The sequence below is a fragment of the Trachemys scripta genome, chromosome 18 (genome assembly GCF_013100865.1).
Source record: "Trachemys scripta elegans isolate TJP31775 chromosome 18, CAS_Tse_1.0, whole genome shotgun sequence".
Lineage (NCBI taxonomy): Eukaryota > Metazoa > Chordata > Testudines > Emydidae > Trachemys > Trachemys scripta.
Window position 1 is genome coordinate 18403217 of NC_048315.1, and position 14239 is coordinate 18417455.

At 37.7% G+C, this 14239-nt stretch overlaps 1 protein-coding gene across 8 annotated transcripts in view; it reads left to right on the forward strand.

Annotated features, from left to right (window-relative positions):
* CUX1 (cut like homeobox 1) overlaps positions 1-14239 on the forward strand; it is a 398007-nt gene that overhangs the window by 85167 nt on the left and 298601 nt on the right. The window lies entirely within an intron of this gene.

Below are 14239 nucleotides of genomic sequence, written 5' to 3' on the forward strand. Positions count from 1 at the left end.
ACTTGTCTGTTTCCTGTTAAGGAATCCAAAGATAGGAATGAAAGAGTAAGATATGTATTTGCAAGGCCTTAAGGCAGGGGTAATCAATAGACAGACTGAGGGCTGAATCTGGACCGCCAGATGCTTTTGAACAGACCCTAAAATCTTTTTATTTACTTATTATTTTCTTCTGAGTCTGGACCTTGACTACACCTTGACCAAGAAGTTTGGACCTTGACAAAAAAATAATTGACTACCCCTGTCTTAGGGTATAATGGATACCTCTACTACTGTATAACTGTGTCTTACTACTGTAGGTGTACACTAGATCATTTAGTCATGCTTTTAAATGTCATATTACTGTACATTTTTGTTACTGAATTTGTCTTATGGACTTTTTTTTACAGAAGCTGTGTGATTGAGTATGTTAGCTCTCTGAAACTATTTTCAGAAAGTTAGTATATAGATCCATGTCTTAAAATATTAATTAACTGTTGGGTTTGGTGGCACTAGAAGAAAAAATACCTTATAGTGGAGGTCCTTTATTCAAGGGTTCTTAAATAATATAAAATGCTATTGTTTAGATATAAAGTTCATGGATTTTTAGGATACTTATTAATAAGACAAAATTACAAATAGTTGTGAGATGTTTGCTTAGACAAAGATTTTTTTACTTTTTTCACTTTATTGCAATTGAAGGAGTCAAAAATAGTACAGCATACGTTACATTCACAATCACACTTCCATTAAGACCACCTCAGTTTTTCCCACACACATTAACCTTCCCTACACTATATAACTCATAGAAGCTATTAAAAGAAGTAAAAAAATACAAAATATTACCTTGGTACCTAGAGGAAGCTAAGCCAGATTCTATGGTAACCAACGTTTCTCCTCTTATTTACTGCATATGTTACTTAATTCCAGCATTGACTCCTGTGCCATATTGTAGTCTACAGTATATTGGAAGAATGGCATAGTCTTTACAATAGCCAATAACATATTTTCTAACATATATAAGTTGTCGTCTTATTTCTTTGAATCTCCTCATTTTTCAGGCTTCAGGGAATCACTTTTAATTTTGGAAGGGATTTTTGCAAGATAGTCCTGATATTTTTTGCATATACATTGTCAGTTTGCTCATTATCATAATATACCCGATTCACTAAACCCAGTCCACCTCCAGCAGTGGTTTCTCTTCCAGAAGTAAGTGATCACATTTTTCCCAGCAAAGATAAGATGGTAGCAAAGGTAGTTAGGAGAAGGATATTGGGATGCAGACCTGATTCAAGAAATACCTTTGGATTTAATAGGATTTGTGAGGACATTTTCATACTGAATATTTATTTCAGATATCAGTAGTTGTATGGATTGCAATGGGGTATAGAATGCCTAAATTCACTATGTATGTGTATACTGGCATATGCATATAGCTTTGTATTCTAGCAAAATAACTCCTTTTAATTTTAATTGCAGAAGAGATTAGTCTGGGTTATAGGTTACTAGGCGGAAAAGTTTCATTTGAAACACATTTTTCTGCGACTAACTCAAAATATCTTAAATATGTAGACCTTTCCCTTCTACTTTCTTCTCCTTTTAAAAAAAATCCTTTAATCAGTTTTCTTCAAAATGCTTACCCCAAAAAACCTTCCTCTAAGACTGAAAATGCAGCTGAGTGATTGTCCAAAAGTTATAAACCTCTAAAGAAAGGGGCAGCTCTGATATCATGGACAACATTTTAAGGAACTTCAGGCAATTAATCATTCTGGAATCAGTCACACTTCATAATTTGTATTTATTCTTTTAAAACTTTTTTTCTGGTTAAGTTTCTGGCAAACTTTTGATAGTTAAGGAATGCACTTTTTCTTTTTGTGATATCAGTGACATCTTCGTTAATATCAGTAGAAGGGTTTGCATTTTCCACTGAGGTCAAGTAGAATGGTGGGATTGTTTTATTGACTTACTGTGGCTTACAGAGGAATATACTAATAAATAAACATTTAAGAGTGAAGGTGAGTATTGAAGGTGTTCATAGATTATTCTTATCACTGAACAATAAAATGAATTTTTTAAAAAAAAACTCTTCTCTTGTGAGGGCTTAAGAGAGTTATACTTTTTCTTGGCCTTTCTATTGATGAACATTTGTATCCTGGCCAGGAGGAACAGTTGTGGTGGGAAAAGGGAAGATTTAAAAGAGGAATACATTTTCACAGTCAGATCTTGAAAGCGAATAACCTGATTCTGCAAGACAGTCAGCACCTTCCAGGAGACCTCTGATACTTCCAAGATTGAGTAAAGGTGTGGCTTGCATGGGAAAAAGGAATGATGTGATTGAGACATTTGACAATACCTCTAACCAATGCTATATTTAAGGGGAAAATTAAGTTCCAAAATTCATATTGAGGCTCCTAAAATATTGGCCTGACTTTCAAAACCCAACTTCTCTCTCTCTCTCTCTGTTGCGCATGCGCGCGCGTGCACACAAACACACAGACACAGAAAGAGGCCTAGTCTCCCCTCTGATGTGTGTGTGATAATAGAATAGATCATTAAACTTCTGATTGTATGTACTTTTCTTCTTAGTTTGAGAATAAACATGCTATAAATCTACTTCATTTCACCCAGTGGACCACCTCAAGGTCATACAGGTGCAATAGTTTAAAATTTAATTAAAAGAACATGTTGTTCTCTTTAAACTTATCACATTGTCTGTCATGAACAACTCTTAATGGTTACTGCTTAGAAGAAATTCTTGTTGCTTCTTCTGACAACAGATATGTGAAAAAGTCACATCTGCTAAACTAGAAGCAGCTACGATTAATATAGTCAAGTAAAAATCTGAACAAACATCATGAATGATAGGCTAAGCATCACAATTTTGCAATTTTCGTTTGTTTAAAACAAGTTAATTCACTTTAGGAATTTTTTTCATAATTATCATTTTTGGATGAAATGGGGAGAGGCTGAATGTTTGGAAGGAAATTTACTTGTAGCTGAGCTGTGCATAAAGTATCTGTTTCCATAGATCATCTTCTGTGTATGTCTCACTTGTAAGAAACATTGGTAACCATTTTTAAGTAAATTAAATGACACACGAGAAGTAGAGGAGTTGAGAGTAATTTTTATTTTAGAATTCTTTTTGCATTAACACATCTGCAATGTTGATGAATATATGGAAAAACGAAATTGTGCTTCCATTCTCCTGTGTCTCCAATGTGACAATAAATCAACTTTTTTTCCTTTTAAAATGTCTGGCCTTGTAATTTATGTTTGCATGACCCATTACTAAGTTCGTAGTAGTAGGTGTTTTAGTTGGCAGGCACAATTCCAGGGATTCCGTGGAACTTTTTTTTATTACTGAACTTTTGTTACTGTCTGTAATTAAGTGTGGAAATATATATATTTTCTTAATCGTGAACATTAGCTCACTTCAATTCTGGATCTCTCTTTCTCAGCAGAAACTTAGCATTAAGTACTCTTTAAATAATCACCATCTTAGATTTAAGAAAGCGGTAGGCAATGTTCCCTCTAATTTTTTACATCCATGTGCAGAATGAATTTTATGTGCACTAATATGGAGGTGATGTGTGGCGGGGGTGGGGTTGAGGGATTCAGTGTGTGGGAGGGAGCTCAGGGCTGGGGCAGAGGGTTAGAATGTGGGGGGAGAGGGCTCTGGCTGGGGGTGAGGGCTCGGGGTAGGGCTGGGGATGAGGGATTTGGGGTGCAGGCTACCCTGGGACTGCAGCGGGGAGAGAGGACTCCCCACCAACCTCTCTCACCACAGCCTCCCGGGGGGACAGCTCCGAGGCTGGGGCTGGGGGAGAGGCGCCTCTCCCCATCTGTGTGGCCCTTGATAGCTGGCTGCACGGCAGCTTAGAGGGAACTTAGGTGGTAGGCATATTATTTTGTTACATGACAGTTCTTGAAAGGACACGACCTACTCTTCTTGGTCATGGCACAGTCCTGCTACTGCAGTTAAAGTTTGTATTGGTTTGTTACATATTCAGCTTTTTTTTTTTTTTTTTTTTTTTTTAATATTCAAGCCTTTATCAAGGCAGGATGCAAGCAAGAGTTTAATATAATAATCAGTATCTGAACCCTACTAATATGTGCATGGCCTATTTCTGAACAAACTCACCCAAAGAATAAAACATGTAAGCAAAACAAAACACTACAAGATTTTTTTATAAAGTCCAAAAAAATTGACTTGTAAATAGAATAATTAAATGTATACAGTAGTTAACGTAGTCAAATTACTGCTACTGTAACTTCTATCTTCCTTCTAAACGGAAGGGTCCCATCTGAGGCACATATCTACCTCTCATGATTGCAAGTCTTGTCCTTACTTAAAATCATAAAATTGTGGTTTCAGAAGTTTTGAGGCATTGACACAGCCATATTCCCACTTTTACTACTGCAAACACAGTTATGTGTATGCTCAACATGCACATACAAATGTATTGACTTTTCAGAGAAGTTATTTTAGTATGTTGTAACACCTTACTAATCTTTTGGAATAAATATGGGGTCAGATTCTAGATGTGTGTAATTGCAAGTGTCTAACTGCTTAAGTAAATAAATATGCAATGGGTAGGTGCAAATCATATATTCCCGTGTGTATGGACAGTCATGGGCTCATATAAATACCTGACTTGTGGTCCCAATCACCTGACTTCAGTGGGACTACTCATATGCCTAATGTAAAACGCGCTTAAATGCTTTGCTGGATCTGCTGCGCCTAAGTGCTCACATTGGGTATTTGTATGCAGAAGTTACACACTTGCCAATGTGTGCCCTCTGGTGTGCAGGCCTAACTTGGAAAATCTGGCCCAATATATATTGATTGATTGATTTTTAGTGTATTGCTTATAGTACCAAACTGGAGATTTGGGAAGGGTAAGAGCTATGTTTATTATACACCCGTTAGAAAATTAAACTGTTGTTGGATGATGTTTTCCCTTGGTACTCTGACTTTACTAGATAGTAAACAAAAATTGTGCAGGCTAGTTCACAATAGTGCCTAATTGCTTTAATTATTTTGTAAATGGAAAAAAAAACTATCCAAGATATTAAATTGGCTAGTGAAGACGCACTGTAATTACATTTCATACAGATTTTTATTGTGTGTTTTCTAAATAGTCTAAATAGGTTTCCTACTGGGTAAATAATTGTGCCTTTAAAAAGTTATAAAGCTTTATTTGGTTAATTTTAAATCAATTAGTGGGAAAAATGGCTCTGTTCTCCCTTTTAAATACTTATTTAAATAGTTTAAAAGACATACCACTTTCTGAAAAGACTGGAAGGATGCGGTCTCTTGAGTAAATATATATTAAGGTAGTTGTTTTGTAACCCTCCACAGGCGCTTGTTCTAGCCTAACTACATATTTAACCAATAAACTGAAATGGCTTCTATTGAAGCTGCTGCCTGTCAGGTGAATTATCTTGTTTTATTTTTAAATGCTTTGTAGCCGGTGATCTAGAATGACCAAAGTTTGTCACTCCAACTGTCAGATAAATGCTGTGTATGTATTTTAAAATAATTAACTCGAAGCCCAGAGTTGCTGCAGTAATGTGCAATAGAATGAAATGTATACTTTTTCCAAAAGAACCCATCATCATCATTCTTTGAGTTTATCAAAAACAAGGGAGTTAAATATTAACATTGATGTCTGTCTTTAACCCACAACAGTGTACATAGGAAACATAGGCACAGTGCAAGAACAATGGTGTTGACTAAGGATCAACTGAAAACAATCACTTGAATTTACTTGCATTTTTGATTTTGTAGCAGATTTAAGTGTCTATTCTAATATTCAGTGTTTTCAAAAACTCTGTGGAATCTGTTAATTCAGAACTATTTGGACAAAACGCTTTCTTGTGGCTGATTTATATGACAAGGTTCATCTGTAGCTCTCAGTGTTTTACAGACAAGACTCTTAAAACCCTTGAGAGTTACATAATTAATTTTAACATTATCTAAGAGTTCCAGTATCTAAGGCTCTGATCCTGCAATGAGTTTTGTCTTGTTTGACACAGTGATCCTCACTGTTGGGCATATTGTTGAATGTGGCCTAACAGAAAAATCAGCCTTAAGTTAATTGCACTGTCTGGATGAAAAAATCGTAATGAACAAATTTATAAAGAGAAAATTGTTTTTGATTGTATGCTGAATGAATGTTGCAAATGATCTCCATCTTTTTAAGCGGGAGGCTTTTTTAAAAAACAGAAAACTCCTAAAAAGCACACTTTAAACTATTACACTTGTGTTTGGCAAAAGATGGTAATGAAAATTTTCAAAAGCTCCTAAATCATTTAGGCTCCTGAGTCTCATTTTCAAAAGTGATTTGAGCACTTAGGAGTCTATAGGTATGTCTATACTGCAAACGAAGTTTTGATTGCCGTATGGATCGGTATACCTGTGCTAACTTTAATCTAGCTAGCACAGGTGAGAATAATAATATAGATGTGGTGATACGGGCTTGTATTCAGGTTAGCCGCCAGGAACCTTGGGCTCTTACGTGGGTTGCTAGCCAGCACTGGGACCCATGTCTCCATGTCGTCACTACTGTTGATACCTGTGTATGCCTACCTATACTACACTCACACCTTCACTTGTAGTGTAGACATGCTCCAAGTCTCACTGACTTTCAGTAAATCCCTAAGTCACTTTTGAAAATGGGGCTTTGGAGCCTAAGCCACATAAGTGTTTCCCCACTGACTTGTGTACATGTGAGAGCTTTGCAGAACTTCTTTTGGTTAGCCAGTACTTAGGCTTGAAAGGACTTAAAATATGTCTTTACTCCTTTTTTTTTAAAAAAAGGTTCAGTCTTAGCTAATTTGAGTTAAAATAGCAGTGAAGATATGGCAGTTTGGTTTTTTGACTCTGGTTAGCAGCTTGAGATAAAGCCTATAGGGGAGTTTTGGGTTGAACTAACCCACATTAAAAGTAGAGTTGATGTGTCTTCACTGCCAGCCTGGGTTAAGAACACACTTTTTCTTTTTTTTTCTTGCAGTGAAGGCATACCCTTAGAGACAGTTATCCGTGATTCCCCTTGATGTGACACATCCATAGTGGTCAAAGCACTAGGGGTGAGAGATGGCAAGAAAATGTTTGTCTTCAAATAGAGAAAAGATGAAAGGGGGTGGGAGTCTTCTGCGGAGAGTGGTGGTGAGTAGGGAGAGTTTCTGATGGCTAGGAGGCAATTGAAGAAGCTGATGTCCCTAAGCAATTTTATACTTCTTGTAAAAATTATAGGAGGGACAATTGAGGCCCACTCATCTTTGTTTCATGCTAAGAGTGAACAGAACACGTAGGCACAGAGGGTAAGTACTGCAATTAAAGTATTTTTAAACTCCGCTATCAACAGGTTTCCAGTTAAAAAGGAGGGATTAAGAACAATAGTAGTTAAACTACTGTTTTTGATTTGACGAGATGTCTCCCTCCTACCATTCTTCTTTCATCATATCAGTCTCCACTGTGGGGATATTTCATACTACATCAGCAAGCTCCATTACCAAATAAACCCAGACAGATGACCTAATCATGAAATGGGAGAGGGGAAAGACCTTATACATGACAGTGAGCTCAGTAACTATATCGGTTATGTGAAAATTGACTCCACCTATTTAAACAAACTTGACAATCTTAGGTGTACAGTAGCACAGTACAGCCCTTCAGCAAATCCCTTTCTGAATGTAATAAACCCTTAAAACACACCACCCTAATGCATGTAACTGCCTAAAACATACTGGATTCATCCATGCAGGTAAAATAAAGACTGCAATAGAGGAAATGAAAGGGCACTTCGCTAGGAAAGAGAAGTCACTTTTGAACAACAAATCAAGGAAACTAATCGAAATGGCTTTTTAAATTAACTCCTGATAAAGTAATAAAATAGTTAAAAGAATATGCTTTCATTGCAGCAAAAAATAAAATACATTAAGCTCACTTGTTTAAAAGATTCTGTCTGTCTGCTAAAAAAAAATATATTTTACATGTATTAAAACAAAATGGATCACTTTTAACTTTATTAATAAAAGTAACAGACTTATGGAAGATGCAGAGGTTTCCTTCACACCTGTTTTGTGGTTTACACATTTACTTTTTTCAGGGATTTTAGGTATTGAAGGAATGAGGGAAATGGTTCTGCTTGTCTTTGAAAGTGATGCTGCTTTGATATGCTTCTGATCTTTGTTCCCAGAGTTGTGGCAGCAGATTCAAACACTCAGATTGTAAAATTGGGAGTCTGAGATGTAGCCGTAACAGCTTCAATCACTTTCCTCTCTGTCAGATCCAATGCACAGGACAATGCCAGGAGATAAAACGATGCAAAATTAAAGTAGCCTGCTAAATTTACCTGCCATGGAGAATCCACAAAAGAACTGCCACTTCTAATTCTCAAATTTGTTTCAAATCATTATTTTTTCAAATTGGGCTTCCTGATCTCTTCAGCTCAAGCTGTTGTAAAGATTTGAAAAGCTGTCTCGTCTTACCAGATCACGGGTTTAATAATAATAATTAATATATCCATGGAATCAAAGAAATTGTGGCTTTGGTGTATTCACCATCACATTCACCTGCTAGCATTACACCTAGCATGAGGAGGAGAACATGCGGGCAGATGCATTCAGCAGGAAGTTTTATGACTAAATTGCTCAGTGATATCCTCACTATGGCTTAGGTGGGGTCAGTCACAGATAGACCTGTTTACACCTAGTCAGAATGCCAAATATCATTGGTGCTGCACCAGGGCTCACAAGGATAAGAAATATTTATCAGATGTGTTCCTGCTGGATTGGAGTAGTGACTTCTCTATACCTTCCCTCCCATTTGCTTAATAGCCAGTATCATAAGAAAGATCAGAGGACAGAGCTAATCTCACACTGATAATACCAATATTCCCTCTGCAGTACTGGTACACAGATCTTCTTCAGCTAACCAGATAAGTACCCGTTTGTCTTCCTCTGTGGCTAGACCTCTCAACAATGAGGGAGAATTCGCCATCTGAATCCAGAGACACTTTTTCTGTCTCTATACAGGATAGTCTACTAACTACACAGGAGTTCAAGCAGTACTGTTACTGTCCAGAAGGAACTTTGCCTTGAAGTTCTACAGACTAAAATGGACACTGTTTGTGTTGCATGAAGAGTTAACCCCATCACGAGTGGCTGTCCCTGTAGTTTTAGGTGTTTTTTTTTTTTTTTTTTTTTTTGCACTTAAAGTCACATGGTCTAGTGGTAGTTTCCCTGAAGGTTAATTTAGCTCCCCACCACAATTTTGTTATAGATGAATCTTTCTTCTATCACCCTGCTGCCTCTAGATTTCTTATCATACATGCTTACAATATATATAGTCAGTTAACTCGCCGTCCTCTTACAGAGGGCACTGCTTGATAGTTTCCCAAAAGTGGGAACGTATAGAGGCCCTTGAAGAAAAAAGAGTTGTTACTTAGTAGTAACTGTTCTTCGAGAGTTCTTTCAGCATTTACCTGCCTTCCTCTCTGCCTTGGAGTTCTTGGTACTTAGGGAGATGTAGGTGACTGGGTGGGCGCTCTTTCTTAAATAGATAGCCTGATGACATCATAAGTGCAAAGGCATGCTGCACCCTTCATCGGACAGGATTTTTCTTTACAGTTCTTCAGCTCAGAGCTAGAGGTGCTGAATACCCACAAGTGTGAACGCACAGCGGCAGCTCCTGAAGATCAAGAGTTATTAGTAAATAATTCCTTTCTTATCAGTTACTCTTGTAATTGGACAAAGCAAGCGTGTCTAGATTGTATGTTGTGCTGCACAGCATTGAACACTTAAGCCACTCACTGGTCCAGAACTGGTCCTGTGCTGTATCTCAGACCAGTGTAATTTTGGAGCTGGGGGAAGAAAAGAGAATTAATTGTGTTGCTTTTGGTAGAAGGGAAAGAACACCTTCTTTCCTTCCTTTTTTTCATTCTATAGAAAGCTTTTGAAATGTTGGAAGTAGTCCTGGTGGAGATAAATTAGTGGGCAGAGTGTACATGAGAGCATTAAAGGCATATGGTAATACAGTTTCATGTGGATTTTGAAATCACCACATATGTGGTGGTAATGTGTGTGTAGCTGTTTTCAAGTTTCCTTCTGTTTATCTGATAATACTTACAGTTACGAAAATTTGTTTATGGTCATGTCACAATCCTAAAAGGAAACTTCTTGATGACATCAACAATGAGTTACCATTTCTTTAATTGGTAGCTGATTGTGATTTTTCTAATGCAGCCAGTTTACTTTATAACGCATGGTAAGATGTACTGTTATATTTGCTATCTGTGTGCTTCTGGGTGCATCAAGACACACGTTCGTGCATGTGTCATTGTTTAACTGTGTGTCACTGCGTTTATAAATTTGGGGGGCTTATTTTTAAAAATATAAGCTTAAAAAGTTGCTTTACTTTTTAAAAAGAACAGGAGTACTTGTGGCACCTTATAGACTAATAAATAAATTTGTTAGCCTCTAAGGTGCCACAAGTACTCGTGTTCTTTTTGCGGATACAGACTAACACGGCTGCTACTCTGAAACATTACTTTTTAAAGTGCACTGGCAGTTGATGCCCATACCCTTCAAAGTGCTGAAAAACCATTAACTAATTGGAGATACAGCCTAAACCGTTATGTAAGTGCTAAATACTGTATTATTGATTTTTTTTTTTTTAATGAGAACATAAAAATCAGCGGAAAAAATTCTAAAGTAAAACTGGCTGCTTCTATTTTTTATTCTTTCAGTTCTGTGAAATTGGCAGCTAAAGTTCTTTGTTGTCAGTTTCAGTCATGGCTGTAGGCTGAGTGCTGACTGTGACAGCATCTGCAGATTTTAGTAGCCACCAGATTTCTAAACCCTAATAGTTTTTATACACGGTAGAGATATTATCTTTACTATTTTCCCTTTCATAGGTATGATGATTTAAGGAAGAAAATGGCTAACAAGTCCCGACCTGGGCTTTTTTCCTAGCTACCTGCACAATTGAAACTTTGGCATCAATTGAATGACTCTTTCATAAGTGTTGTTTGCTTTACTGTCTTGCAGGATCTTAAAAATAGGAATGAAAATCTAAATAATATAAAATGATGCTATAAAAATCTTGTTGCCAGTATCTGCTTTTGAGAAATAAAAATATTTTTATGGAACCTAATAATTTAGGCTAATTTTGTCGAGGTGCTGACTGTCTTGCTTACAGAGAATGCAAATTGGTAATTCGTTGTTTTGATAATCCAGTCTTGAGGATAGATTTGTCTAATTTATCTGTTGTCCGTATGTAATATTTATAAACCCTAATGTTTCGTGCTTTGATATTTTTTTCAACCTAGTCTTTTTAATTTCATGCCAGAGATCAGAATGTAATAACTGAATGAATTAAAACCCAGAACATTTCAAAGGCTATATTTGTTGACTAGTTAGGATAATAAACATAGCGTTATTATCTTAACTAGTCAAAAAAATATAGCCTTTGAAATGATCTAGCTTTTAATTCATTCGCTTAAAATTTTGGATAGAGTTGATTTGAGGCATCCATTATTAAAAGTTATGCATTTTCTCTTATATTGGCAGATCCCAAACATGAAAGGTTAGGTTCAATGAAACATGACAATTTCTAAATACGTAATAAAATATATTTTGGACCCCATTTTATTTCTGCTTTTCTTCATTTAAGGCCTTACTCGCTTTATACTCAGCATTTATGCAACGAGAACTCTCACTGAGTTGAATGTGATACTTGCCTGAGAAAAGAATGAGTAAAAAGACCTTTAGATAAATTCATCAACTAAGCTTAACATTTTTCAGTCATAATAAGAGAGAGTCATTTAATTCTATTGAGTCTTATTTCTGGGAATTGTTGAGACTTTTATTAGATGGAAAGGTTAATATTTCCTTTCTGCCAGTGGGTAGGGGGGGGGGGGGGGAAAGCTGCTCGGATCATAATATCATGACACTTACCTTTTTAGAAACAGGGACTTGTAGGGTTGGATCTCTTGTTGGAGACTTTCCAAAGTGGGATGACTAAGAAAGAAATGACAACTCCCAAAGCTAACAGGATGGAGTACCTTGACTGATACCGGAAAATTCCCAGAAAGGAAAATGGCCACTCCTTAACTTGAATTCTTGGCTCCAAAGATTATATGTACTATTAGTACTCTAAAAACATACCTATAATATTGAATCTCAGCCCAGAAGGCTCAGAGGCTGTTTTAATAGGGATTATATGTGGCTATTTGTTTTACCTAGTCCAGGGCCATTAAAGCTGTAGATTAAATGGGTGTGTTTAAATAGTCTTGTTTATATTATTTGTTAAGGGCAGAGAAGGGAGTGGGGGAAATCAAACATAAATGTAAGTATGGCTATACTGTACCAGTTTATTAACAGAAGAATTAACTGTAAAGGGTACTGAGGTCTAAAACTTGACACTGGGCCCTTTAAATAACTTAAATCAATGGTAAAAGCAATGTAAGTTTCTAACTTCATAATTGCCTTTTGTAACAATACTTTATTCTCTATCTACAGAGTGTTTTACAAGTATTAGTTAAAACTTTTATTGTCAGACAACTTGAATACCCAACATATGTAAACAACAAAGAGTCTGGTGGCACCTTAAAGACTAACAGATTTATTTGGGCATAAGCTTTCGTGAGTAAAAACCTCACTTCTTCGGATGCATAGAGTGAAAGCTACAGATGCAGGCATTATATACTGACACATGGAGAGCAGGGAGTTACTTCACAAGTGGAGAATCAGTGTTGACAAGGCCAATTCAATCAGGGTGGATGTAGTCCACTCCCAATAATAGATGAGGAGGTGTCAATTCCAGGAGAGGAAAAGCTGCTTCTGTAGTGAGCCAGCCACTCCCAATCCCTATTCAAGCCCAGGTTAATGGTGTTGTATTTGCAAATGAATTTTAGTTCTGCTGTTTCTCTTTGAAGTCTGTTTCTGAAGTTTTTTTGTTCAATGACAGTGACTTTTAAATCTGTGATAGAATGACCAGGGAGATTGAAGTGTTCACTTACTGGCTTGTGTATGTTACCATTCCTGATGTCCGATTTGTGTCCATTTATTCTTTTGCGGAGGGATTGTCCGGTTTGGCCAATGTACATGGCAAAGGGGCATTGCTGGCACATGATGGCATATATGACATTAGTGGATGTGCAGGTGAATGAGCCCCTGATGGTGTGGCTGATGTGGTTGGGTCCTCTGATGCTGTTGCCAGAGTAGATATGGGGACAGAGTAGGCAACGAGGTTTGCTACAGGGATAGGTTCCTGGGTTGGTGTTTCTGTGGTGTGGTGTGTAGTTGCTGGTGAGTATTTGCTTCAGGTTGGGGGGTTGTCTGTAAGCAAGGACTGGCCTGCCTCCCAAGGTCTGTGAGAGTGAGGGATCATTTTCCAGGATAGGTTGTAGGTCGTGGATAATGCGCTGGAGAGGTTTTAGCTGGGGGCTGTATGTGATGGCCAGTGGTGTTCTGTTATTGTCCTTGTTGGGCCTGTCCTGTAGTAGGTGATTTCTGGGTACCCGTCTTGCTCTGTCAATCTGTTTCCTCACTTCCCCAGGTGGGTATTGTAGTTTTACGAATGCTTGATAAAGATCTTGTAGGTGTTTGTCTCTGTCTGAGGGGTTGGAGCAAATTCGGTTGTATCTTAGGGCTTGGCTGTAGACAATGGATCGTATGATGTGTCTTGGATGGAAGCTGGAGGCATGTAGGTACGTATAGCGGTCAGTAGGTTTCCGGTATAGGGTGGTGGTTATGTGACCATCACTTATTTGTACTGTAGTGTCCAGGAAGTGGATCTCTTGTGTGGACTGGTCCAGGCTGAGGTTGATGGTGGGGTGGAAATTGTTGAAGTCCAGGTGGAATTCTTCAAGGGCCTCCTTTCCGTGGGTCCATATGATGAAGATGTCGTCAATGTAGCGCAAGTAGAGGAGGGGCACTAGGGGACGAGAGCTGAGGAAGCGTTGTTCTAAGTCAGCCATAAAAATGTTGGCATACTGTGGGGCCATGCGGGTACCCATAGCAGTGCCACTGACTTGAAGGTATAAGTTGTCCCCAAATCTGAAGTGGTTGTGGGTGAGGACAAAGTCACAAAGCTCAGCCACCAGGCTTGCTGTGGCCTCATCAGGGATACTGTTCCTGACAGCTTGTAGTCCATCCTCATGTGGAATATTGGTATACAGTGCTTCTACATCCATGGTGGCCAGGATGGTGTTTTCAGGAAGAACGTCAATGCACTGTAGTTTCCTCAGGAAGT